At 41.4% G+C, this 10001-nt stretch overlaps 1 long non-coding RNA gene across 5 annotated transcripts in view; it reads right to left on the reverse strand.

The window, feature by feature from the left end:
* LOC149127871 (uncharacterized) overlaps positions 1-9108 on the reverse strand; it is a 28471-nt gene extending 19363 nt beyond the window's left edge. The window contains exons 1-5 of one of the 5 annotated variants that reach the window (XR_016230025.1): positions 8432-8708; positions 8216-8307; positions 7770-7904; positions 5020-5099; positions 2404-2763 (exon numbers count right to left, since the gene is read on the reverse strand). This is a non-coding gene — a long non-coding RNA (uncharacterized LOC149127871). Of the gene's footprint in view, positions 1-2403; positions 2764-5019; positions 5100-7769; positions 7905-7991; positions 8308-8431 lie in introns of those variants that run through there. The other 4 variants (XR_016230022.1, XR_016230021.1, XR_016230023.1 and 1 more) reach the window with 4 other exon arrangements.
* Positions 9109-10001: the final 893 nt, after the last annotated feature.

Raw genomic sequence — 10001 nt, forward strand, 5'->3', positions numbered from 1 at the left:
ACAAGGTGATTGTCTTGTGTGAAAAATATTGAACTAGTTCCTGACAGGTGCTGCTATCATCATGACCTCGAGTAAAATCGATTTTAAGGTAACCAAAAGATTAAGTAGGAGTCCCTTAGACCTTCAAATATAGGCAAAATTTGCCATCATTTTGGATTCTGTACTCTCCCCCAACCCCCTCATCTCATTCTTTTTTTTTTTTTTGACAGGTAGAGTTATAGACAGCGAGAGAGAAACAGAGAGAAAGGTCTTCCTTCCGTTGGTTCACTCCCCAATGGCTGCCACGGCCGGTGCTATGCCGATCCGAAGCCAGGAGCCAGGTGCTTCTCCTGGTCTCCCATGTGGGTGCAGGGGCCCAAGCACTTGGGCCATCCTCCGCTGCTCTCCCAGGCCACAGCAAAGAGCTGGACTGGAAGAGGAGCAACCAGGACTAGTACCCGGCGCCCCAACCGGACTAGAATCCGGGGTGCCAGCGCTGCAGGTGGAAGATTAGCCGAGTGAGCCACAGCACTGCCCCCCCCCATCTCATTCTTAATCATTTCATTTGTGTGGGGTTGGTGTTGTGGCACAGTTGGTTAAGCCACTGCCTGCAGTTCCAGTATCCCATATGGGGCTGGTTCGAGTCCCAGCTGCTCCACTTCTGATCCAGCTCCCTGCTAATGCACCTGGGAAAGCAGCCTAAGATGGCCTAAGTCCTTGAGTGTCTGTGACCAAGTAGAAGACCCAGACAGAGTTCCAGGTTCCCAGCTTCAGCCTGGACCAGCCCTGATTGTTGCGGCCACTTGGGGAGTGAACCAACACATGGAAGATCTCGCTTTCTGTCTCTGCCTCTGTTTCTTGGTAATTCTGCCTTCCAAATAAATAAATAGATCTTTTCTAAAACTTTCATTTGCTTAGTAATTTGGTGGACGATATGGGAGTGATGAGAAGGAAAGAGGTTCTATGGAGGGATCATATTGAGAAGTGGTTTTCCGACATTTCACAGAATCTTCACACTTCTCTTTCTTCTTCCTCCCTCCTTCTCCAGAGTAACTAGCAATGTGTTTCCCCTGTTTTTCTCTGATTGAGTATATCCTCTCGCTTTTTTGGAATTGTTCCTTATACCCCCTTCACCTTTCTTTTTAAACATTTATTTTATTTATTTGAAAGGCAGTGTGATTTCTTAATGTCTGCAAAAGGAAATAATTTGCACTCAGATTTGCAAGTATGTTTCAGAAATATATTTATTTAAAAGAATAAAAATGCTTTATTTTGATATAGTTGCAAATATTGACTTTTTATAACTGAACATTGTTGTCAATAATAAGAGTAATGCACTAATGGGAACACTAATTCTATACAAACAATTCCATGTGGCACTGTAATGTACTAGAGATTTAATTTTTAGACAGAAAGAGACTCTGCATTACTGGTCATGCCAGCCTAAATCCACACATAAATCTGGTTCTACACACTTAATGAAAGGTTTTATGTAATTGAAAATAGAATATAAAATAAGAGAAAAATTTGCATAGTACTTTTTTTCTTCAATCACTCTCTCCAGCACAGCCACATCTGAAGCTCCTAAAAATATTCATTTGCTAAGCACTGGCAGGCTTTCTCACAGGCAAGCCTACTCTCAGCAAGCTATCTCCCTCAAATTTTCTTCTTACTTTCTTGATAGAATGGACAAAATGTTGTCTTTTTTTTTTTTTAGTACTTGGCCCAATATTTTCTGTTTGCCAAAGGCATCCCTGGTTTATCAAATGTAAGGTAAATGCCATCTAATCTATATTATATAACACTATGTTATGAATATTTTTAAAATGTTTCTTTTTCCCATAGTTTATCATTTGTGTGTCTACCCTCATTTCTACATTATAAATTCCAATAATAGATGCTGTGTCTTAGCCTCTCTGTTTACAAAGTGTAGATAACAATGTGTGTATCACTACACTCTAAGAAAATAACAAGGGTCAAGTGGCCATGTAGATTAAAATGTGTTTTATAAACTGCAAAATACTCTGAAAATGTGGAATATGTTATTATTACTACAATGTGAAGGGTAAGTTAGGTGCATCAAAATTTCCCATAAGAACTGACATTAATCTGTTTAGAAAAATGAACAGAGGGTCGTGGTTGTGGAGCAGAGGGTTGAGCACCATCTGTGCCACTAGCATACCATATGAGAGTTCAAGTCCCGATGCTCCATTTCTGATCCAGTTCTCTACTGGTTATTCTGGGAAGGCAATAGAAGATGGCCCAAGTATTTGGGCCCTTGCAACCCAGTTAAAGTTTTATTAGCTCCTGGCTTCAGCCTGGCCCAGTCCTGGATGTTGTAGCCATTTGGGGAGTAAACCAGCAGATGCAAGATCTCTCTCTTTTTTTTTAAAGATTTATTTATTTATTTGAAAGTCAGAGTTACACAGAAGGAGGAGAGGCAGAGAGAGAGAGAGAGAGAGAGAGAGGTCTTCCATCTGATGGTTCACTCCCCAATTGGCCACAACAGCTGGAGCTGCGCCAATCCGAAGCCAGGAGCCAGGAGCTTCCTCCGGGTCTCCCATGTGGGTGCAGGGGCCCAAGGACTTGGGCCATCTTCCACTGCTTTCCCAGGCCATAGCAGAGAACTGGATTGGAAGTGGAGCAGCCAGGTGTCGAACCAGTGGCCATATGGGATGCCGGCGCTTCAGGCAAGGGCGTTAACACACTGTGCAACAGCGTTAGCCCCACAAGATCTCTTTCTGTCTCTCTCGGATGCTCTGTCTTTCAAATAAATAAATAAACCTAAAAAAAAGAAAAAACAATTGGGACCTACACAACAAGAAGAAAGTCATGGGAGATACAGTTGAAAAGCAGAGAGCAGAGTGAGGGGGAAAACCTTGCAAGGCAGGAGTAAACTTGGGGTATTAAAAACAGAAAAATAGCGAAGGTTAGTATACCAGGTTGGGATGAACAAGTCATAGAGGAAAGCAGAAGACCAAGTCATGGGAAGCTTAGGGTGCTATCAAAAAATACAAATTGTATTTTAAGTGAAACGGGATGCCACTGAAGGGAATTAACATAGGGAGCAGTTCAAGTTTTGTTTTCCAAAGCTCACACAAACCTCTGCGTGGATGGTTCTTTATAGGAAAGTCACGGGGAAATGAAGAAGCCAGTAAGGACCCCTTTTTAGCTTTTAGAATAGAGATGGCTAGAGCTTGCTTGGATTAGGCTGGAGCAATCTCTATTAGGTATTAAATTTGGGGAAAAAAAAAACAACAACATGCAACTTCAGCCGTGACAGCATCAAGAATCCTAATTCTAATGGGTCACACAGAAAAAGATCATATGGCTTTACTGTAGCTTAGGAAATACTGGTAGTTAATTCAGCAGAGAAATCTTTTGTTTTCATTTTCCAGAGCTTGAGAGGGAAAATACAAATTTAACAATTAAAAGTATTTAAAATATTAAAATATATTTTTAAAATATGCATAACACATAAATGTTTCTTTTGCTCTAAAATACATTTTAACAAAATGTTAGAATAAAAATTATATATATGACTTGCATTATATTTCTATTGTTAGAGGTACTTTAAAACATTACAGGAGGCACTTTATAGTTATAGGTACTAAACCATTGTTATAGGTACTCTATTGTTAGAGCTACTTTAAAACATTCCTTGGACAGGTGGGACATGTCTTTGTTTTTTAATCAGAAAGAATGACTTTGCCTCCCTATGTTCTTGAGGGCAGTGGCCAGCACTTCCCTGTCTTCAGGGGTCAGACAATATCCCATTCCCTAGTTTGAAAATCTCATTTTGGGTCCTAAAATTATATTTCATTCAACTTTCTCAGTTAATTTGAAGTAATGTTATGTGTATATACTTCACATCCTACTGTGTGGCATAGTAGGCTAAGCTTCTGCCTATTGTGCCAGCATCCCATATGGGGGCTGCTGCTCCACTTCCGATTCAGCTCTCTGCTATGGCCTCGGAAAGCAGTGGAAGATGGCCCAAGTCCTTGGGCCCCTGCACCCATGTGGGAGACCCAGAAGAAGCTCCTGGCTCCTAGCTTTGGATCAGCACAGCTCTGGCCATTGCGGCCATTTGGCAAGTGAACCAGAAGGTGGAAGACCTTTCTTTCTGTCTGTTACTCTACCTCTCAAATAAATAAATAAAACCTTAAAAAAATCCACATTACAGGAGAAAAGAAAATGAGTTTTGTTCATTTTGAAATAACTGTATTTATGCTTTATTTTGTGGCTAAGTCTGTACCACTACAAATACAGCTGCTTTTACAGATTTTTCTTTGTTTTTGATACACTATAGTTTTACTACAATATGGCTCCCTGTAGGTCTATTTTTAGTTACTCTGCAGAATATTTGGTGGGCTTGTTTTCATATGTCTTAAATTTGGGGAAATTCTTTTATCATTAGCTCTTTTAATAATGATTCTCCCCTTTTCTTTCAGCAAAGTGCTGTGGATATTTTGTACTTTCTTTCTAGCCTACATACCTCTTAATTATCTTTCTTTTACTTTTTCTTTTCTATGTGCTGAATTATGCATGGTTTTCTCAGATTTTCCTTCCAATTCATTATTTTCATTTTTGTTTTTACTGTTAAATCTATCCATGATCTCCTAATTTCACTGACTGCGTTGCTTATTTATGGAATTCTTTTTGGGTCTTTTAAATATCTGCTAGCTCTTTTTTTTTTTATACTGCCCTATATTTGCCTTCTGGTTTCGATTTCTTTTTTATTTCTTTAAACATTTTGAAAATACTGATTTCAAAGTTTCTAGCATCTTGGTTTTCTATTTCTAGCTTTCAGGTCTTTTTGCTCCCATTTATTTGCATTTCCTAATTGTTTCACATTTTATTTTATTTTCTTATTCTATTTATAATGCTAATCTATGAACCTATATTCAGTTTGGTTCTTTTCTGTGGCCATCCTTGCTACAAATCTTGTTTATCAAAAAATCCTTACAATGTAATTGTCTGATAAATTCTGGTCAGTCAGTTTTTGTCACGATAAGAAAACACCTGAAACAGGATACTTACGAAGGAAGGAGGTGGAATTTGTTTCATGTTTTGGAGTCCAAGATCAGACCAGCTTCATTGGTTTGGCCATCTGTTGAGGCCTGGCAATGGCAGAGGAATGATCACATGATGAACCAGGAAGCAGAGAGAGCAGCTAGACCCAACTCCTTTATAACCAACATAACTATGAGAACTACCTTCCAAGGGTGTGTCCTCAATAATCTAAGAGCCTCCCATGAGGGCCTCATCCTAGATCAAGCCTCCATCCTCCTTGGCAGCATCAAAGCATGACCTCAGTTTGCATGCATTTGGGAGCATTTATTCAAACCAGAACAGTCAGTTTTTAATGCAGATCCTTGGCTCAGAATTTTCTTGTCCTTTGAGTATATGGATTCAGATCTCAATTCTGAAAGTGACATGAGGCTGGACTTAGACTCCTTTTTTTTTTTTTTTTTTTTTTTTTTTACAGGCAGAGTGGACAGTGAGAGAGGGAGAGACAGAGAGAAAGGTCTTCCTTTACCGTTGGTTCACCCTCCAATGGCCGCCACAGCTGGCGCGCTGTGACTGGCACACCGCGCTGATCCGATGGCAGGAGCCAGGTGCTTCTCCTGGTCTCCCATGCGGGTGCAGGGCCCAAGGACTTAGGCCACCCTCCACTACACTCCCGGGCCACAGCAGAGAGCTGGCCTGGAAGAGGAGCAACCGGGACAGAATCCAGCGCTCCAACCTGGACTAGAACCTGGTGTGCCCGCGCCACAGGCGGAGGATTAGCCTATTGAGCCATGGCACCAGCCTGGACTTAGACTCTTAACATGGGCCTGAATAGAGAGAGGACTTCCTGCCAAGTGGGTCTTCTGGTCCTTGGACAGGTAGGACATGTCTTTGTGACTCCTAGTTTTAATCAGATAGAATGACTTTGCCTCCCTATGTTCTTGAGGGCAGTGGCTAGCACTTCCCTCTCTTCGGGGATCAGACAATATCCCATTCTCTAGTTTGAAAAGCTCATTTCGGTTCCTAAAATTATATTTTATTCAACTTTCTCAGTTCATTTGAAATAATGTTATATGTATATTCTTAGTGTCATTCAGTGTATCAATGTAAAAATATCTTGATTGATGATGTTTATTATCTTTCTAGTGATTATAATAAAATCTATGATTTTTCTATGGGGTAATCATAATGTTGAAACTTAGTAAGCAGAATTTACATTATAATTATGTAAATATTACTTACTCTAAAGCTATCTGGTAAGCCAAGACAGTATTTGTTTTTGGATGCTATATCATTGCCTTTATGCCACTCAAAGGATAAATATTCTATCATCAAGTTTAAATTCAGAAAGGTGTGGCCGTAAGTCCTATCTTGGCTCATGAGACCTTGTTGGTCTTCACAATTTCTCATGTCTTAGTAGCAGAGGTATAAACTACTTTATTTTTCTGGGTTGTCTAGCAATCAGTCTTGGGAGAGAGACAGTCCCTCCTGGGATGGGGAGGCATTCTTGCTGCCCTTTATAAAAGATTGGCTCTCTAAGTCAGGTATCCTTTTATTGTAGTGCAACCAATTCCTTGTTCAGGCAACTATCTAGGTTTATTGATGTCAGCCCTGTGGGATTTGGAAGCAACAGGGTCTGACACACAGATATGCTGATGCTCATGCTACATGCTTTGCCATGAGTAATAAAGTTCTTTATCTCTGAACCCAGGAGTTTTATATTTTCTGGCTACACCTATGGATCTGTGGCTGATGTATTTGTTTGCAAGGAAGGTGAAACCTCACATGCTGCACAGTTCTTGGCAGAGATTTGAAAGTTATGCTAGAGGGCCGGCGCCGTGGCTCAATAGGCTAATCCTCCACCTTGCGGCGCAGGCACACCGGGTTCTAGTCCCATTCGGGGCGCTGGATTCTGTCCCGGTTGCCCCTCTTCCAGGCCAGCTTTCTGCTGTGGCCAGGGAGTGCAGTGGAGGATGGCCCAAGTCCTTGGGTCCTGCACCCCATGGGAGACCAGGATAAGTACCTGGCTCCTGCCATCAGATCAGCACAGTGCGCTGGCCACAGCGCGCCGGCTACAGCGCGCTGGCCGTGGTGGCCATTGGAGGGTGAACCAACAGCAAAGGAAGACCTTTCTCTTTGTCTCTCTCTCTCACTGTCCACTCTGACTAAAAAAAAAAAAAAAAGAAAGTTATGCTAGAAAATTTCTAGAAATAATAAATTTATAAAATAAAAATAACAGCTTTTGATGTAACTTCTCACTTTTCTACTTGTCCTGCGAATGAATGTGATCTTTAGGTAAAGATGGGTTCTGATGTCATTGAATCATCTATGAAATGTCAACAGCTTGCCAATTTATACTTATTAATAATGTTAGGAAAAAGAAAACTAAATATGTTAACAGAATCCAACACAACACCCCCCCCCCATTAACAAAAACAAAAAGCAAAAAGCAAACTATGAGCATTGTTAGCTAGCTACTACCTTTCTTTGAACAATGCATTCAATACTGGTGCCATTTGTCATTTCTCTAAGAAATCACTATTTATATTGTATATGTTATTATGCCAGGCACTAAAGAGATAAGAAATGCTAGTCATTATGCTGCCCTTGAGAACATAGAGCATTTTTGAGAAAATAGTAATTAGCAAAACAAGGCAGTCATAGAAATTTCCAAGGGAATTGCACAGGAAATATTATGGGTCTTCAAAAAGTTCATGGAAAATGTTATGAAAAAAACTATGTTTGGATCTCAAAATTTTTTTGCACCAAAATAAACTTACCTATGAATCTCAGTTCCCCACCAACTTTTTGAAGCACTCTTGGAAAAGTTGCTGGCTGAGGAGAAGGGGTCAGGCTGAACTTCACATGCATGGAGGGTTGCCAAGCGCAGGTCTGGGGAAGACATTTCCTCATCTCTAGATGAGAAAGCAGACGAGGGTCATAGGCTTTTGAACTGTAATGTTAGCAGCAGACTATTTTTGTAAATGAAACTTGACAAAGACCTTGAATCTCTAAAACAAGTGAAAACATCTGTTCTTTGAAACATAATGCTGGGGTTAGCTCTCTTGATTCTCCTCCCGCAATCTGTCTCTTCATCCCTCCAAAGCCCAAACACACCTCTCCGAAACCTCAAAGATCATAGCCTACAGTTTGGAGATTGTCAGGCACTATGACTGCAGGGAATTACAGAGCTTAAAGAAATGCGTTCTTCCCAAATCAGTCATACATGTGTGAGCTCCAATCATCAGGACACTGCAGAGTCTGGCCGAAGCTACCATCTCCAGTTTTCCTGGTTGGCCACTTAGTCATAGACAGCAGCTGAAAGAGATAGTCAGCCTATAGCAACATGCTGTTTGACCATAGGGTTGGGGAGAGAGGAGGGTGTGAGTGAATCAGTTCAAAATTCATCATCGCTAACAAACAACATCAGCTCGTTCCTCACCGACTGTGGCCCGAGAAGTATCTTCAACTGAGTAAGGGTGGCAAGCTTGCTTGAAAATCAGCATTTCAACATCACGAAAGAAAAAAAAAATGCTTTTTAGATTAGCGCTCCCCCCGTTGTACCCTGAGGGGGAAGCTATTGTGGTCATTAGCGTTTCCTGTATTAAATCTGCTTGGGTTGACTAAGCCATTTGATTTCAGGTTTATCCCAGAGCCACAGAAATCGAGTTGCTGGGTATTTACTTGGGATTAATGACCAGTTAGGAGCAGCTGTGCTTTATACCATTAACCCCACCCAGGTGCTAATTCCTGGACCATGCCCTGCAAGCAGAGGTCATTACTGCTATTTGGAGCTGCAAATGCTGCCTTAGAGACTCCAGGCTTTATTTAAAGAGGAAGCCATTTTCATTGGTCAACAAGACATATTTCTGGAGAATTAATGCCCTGTGTATAAGCCAATCTGATTGCCTGGAAACATCTCCCTGGGCTTGTGCCGTTCAGCTGATAATCCACTTCTAGACACAGGGCAGTGGCTGGAAACTGCAGCAGGTTCTATTTTCAGCATCTAAAATCAATGCCCGACTCTGGCAGCCTGGTCTGCTGCCTCATTATCCCCCTCTGCCCGGTGCGCTGAGCGCAGCTTCTCTTTGTGGGAGATTAAAGCAAGTCAGAGAGTGTGATAAATGCTTTCAGTCATATCTGCTGTCATTTGAATAATACTAGGTGTCAGGAAGAAATACGTCCCTAGCTGGTTTTAACCAAGCCAACTCTTTTGATATTCTCTTTCCCCTTAGTGTGATAAGATGCAGCTTAGAAACCTCCCCCCCATCCCTCCCACACCTCACCAAATAAAAAAATAAATAAGAAGGAATATCCTGTTTATATTTTCAGGCTAGATTGAATATTCTCCCTGGAAAGACTTTTTTTTTTTTAATTTATTCAGCATAAAACAGGAAGTGCCACGTAGGCTGAAAAGGGGCATTTCCTCTGTTTCTCAGAAGAGAAATTTGCTTTATTTGCCAGACCCAACCTTTTGGAACACCAGTTTACATTTTCTGACTAATCCCAAACTGTATGCATTCAAATTGGTCTCCCTGAATATGCCTATGCAAGCTTCCGTGTTCCTACTGATGAAAGGAGAAAAATGAAGGTGTGATTAAAGGCATCATTAGACGAAGGCGTAGCATGTAAGGTATGAGTCCTGGCCTCCCTCGTCAGTCACACCAGGCTGTGACACATATGCTTCCTTTTTGTGTGGCAAGACCCGTCGTTGGGCAGAATTGAAGCAGGTGATGTGGATCTTAAGTGGCCCAGGGGCCCCCTTTTGGAGCCTATTTGCACACAGGTGGGTCTCTATTTACCTCTTGTAGTAAGCAAGTGTCCACAGGTTTTCTCTCCCCTCTCCTGATGAGACCAGGTTTCAGGAAGTGAGCTGATGGATCTGTTTCTGAGAGTTGGAAGGGTCCTAATGGATCTATTGTGCTGTTGAAAATAGCAAACTTCACAGGGTAGTGGAAGACTGGTAGACCCTGAATACAGATCCTTGGGCAGATCTTCCTGGTTGTTTAAAA

Source organism: Oryctolagus cuniculus, chromosome 2 (genome assembly GCF_051225735.1).
Source record: "Oryctolagus cuniculus isolate XC-2025 breed Fujian yellow rabbit chromosome 2, ASM5122573v1, whole genome shotgun sequence".
In the NCBI taxonomy this organism is placed as follows: Eukaryota; Metazoa; Chordata; class Mammalia; order Lagomorpha; family Leporidae; genus Oryctolagus; species Oryctolagus cuniculus.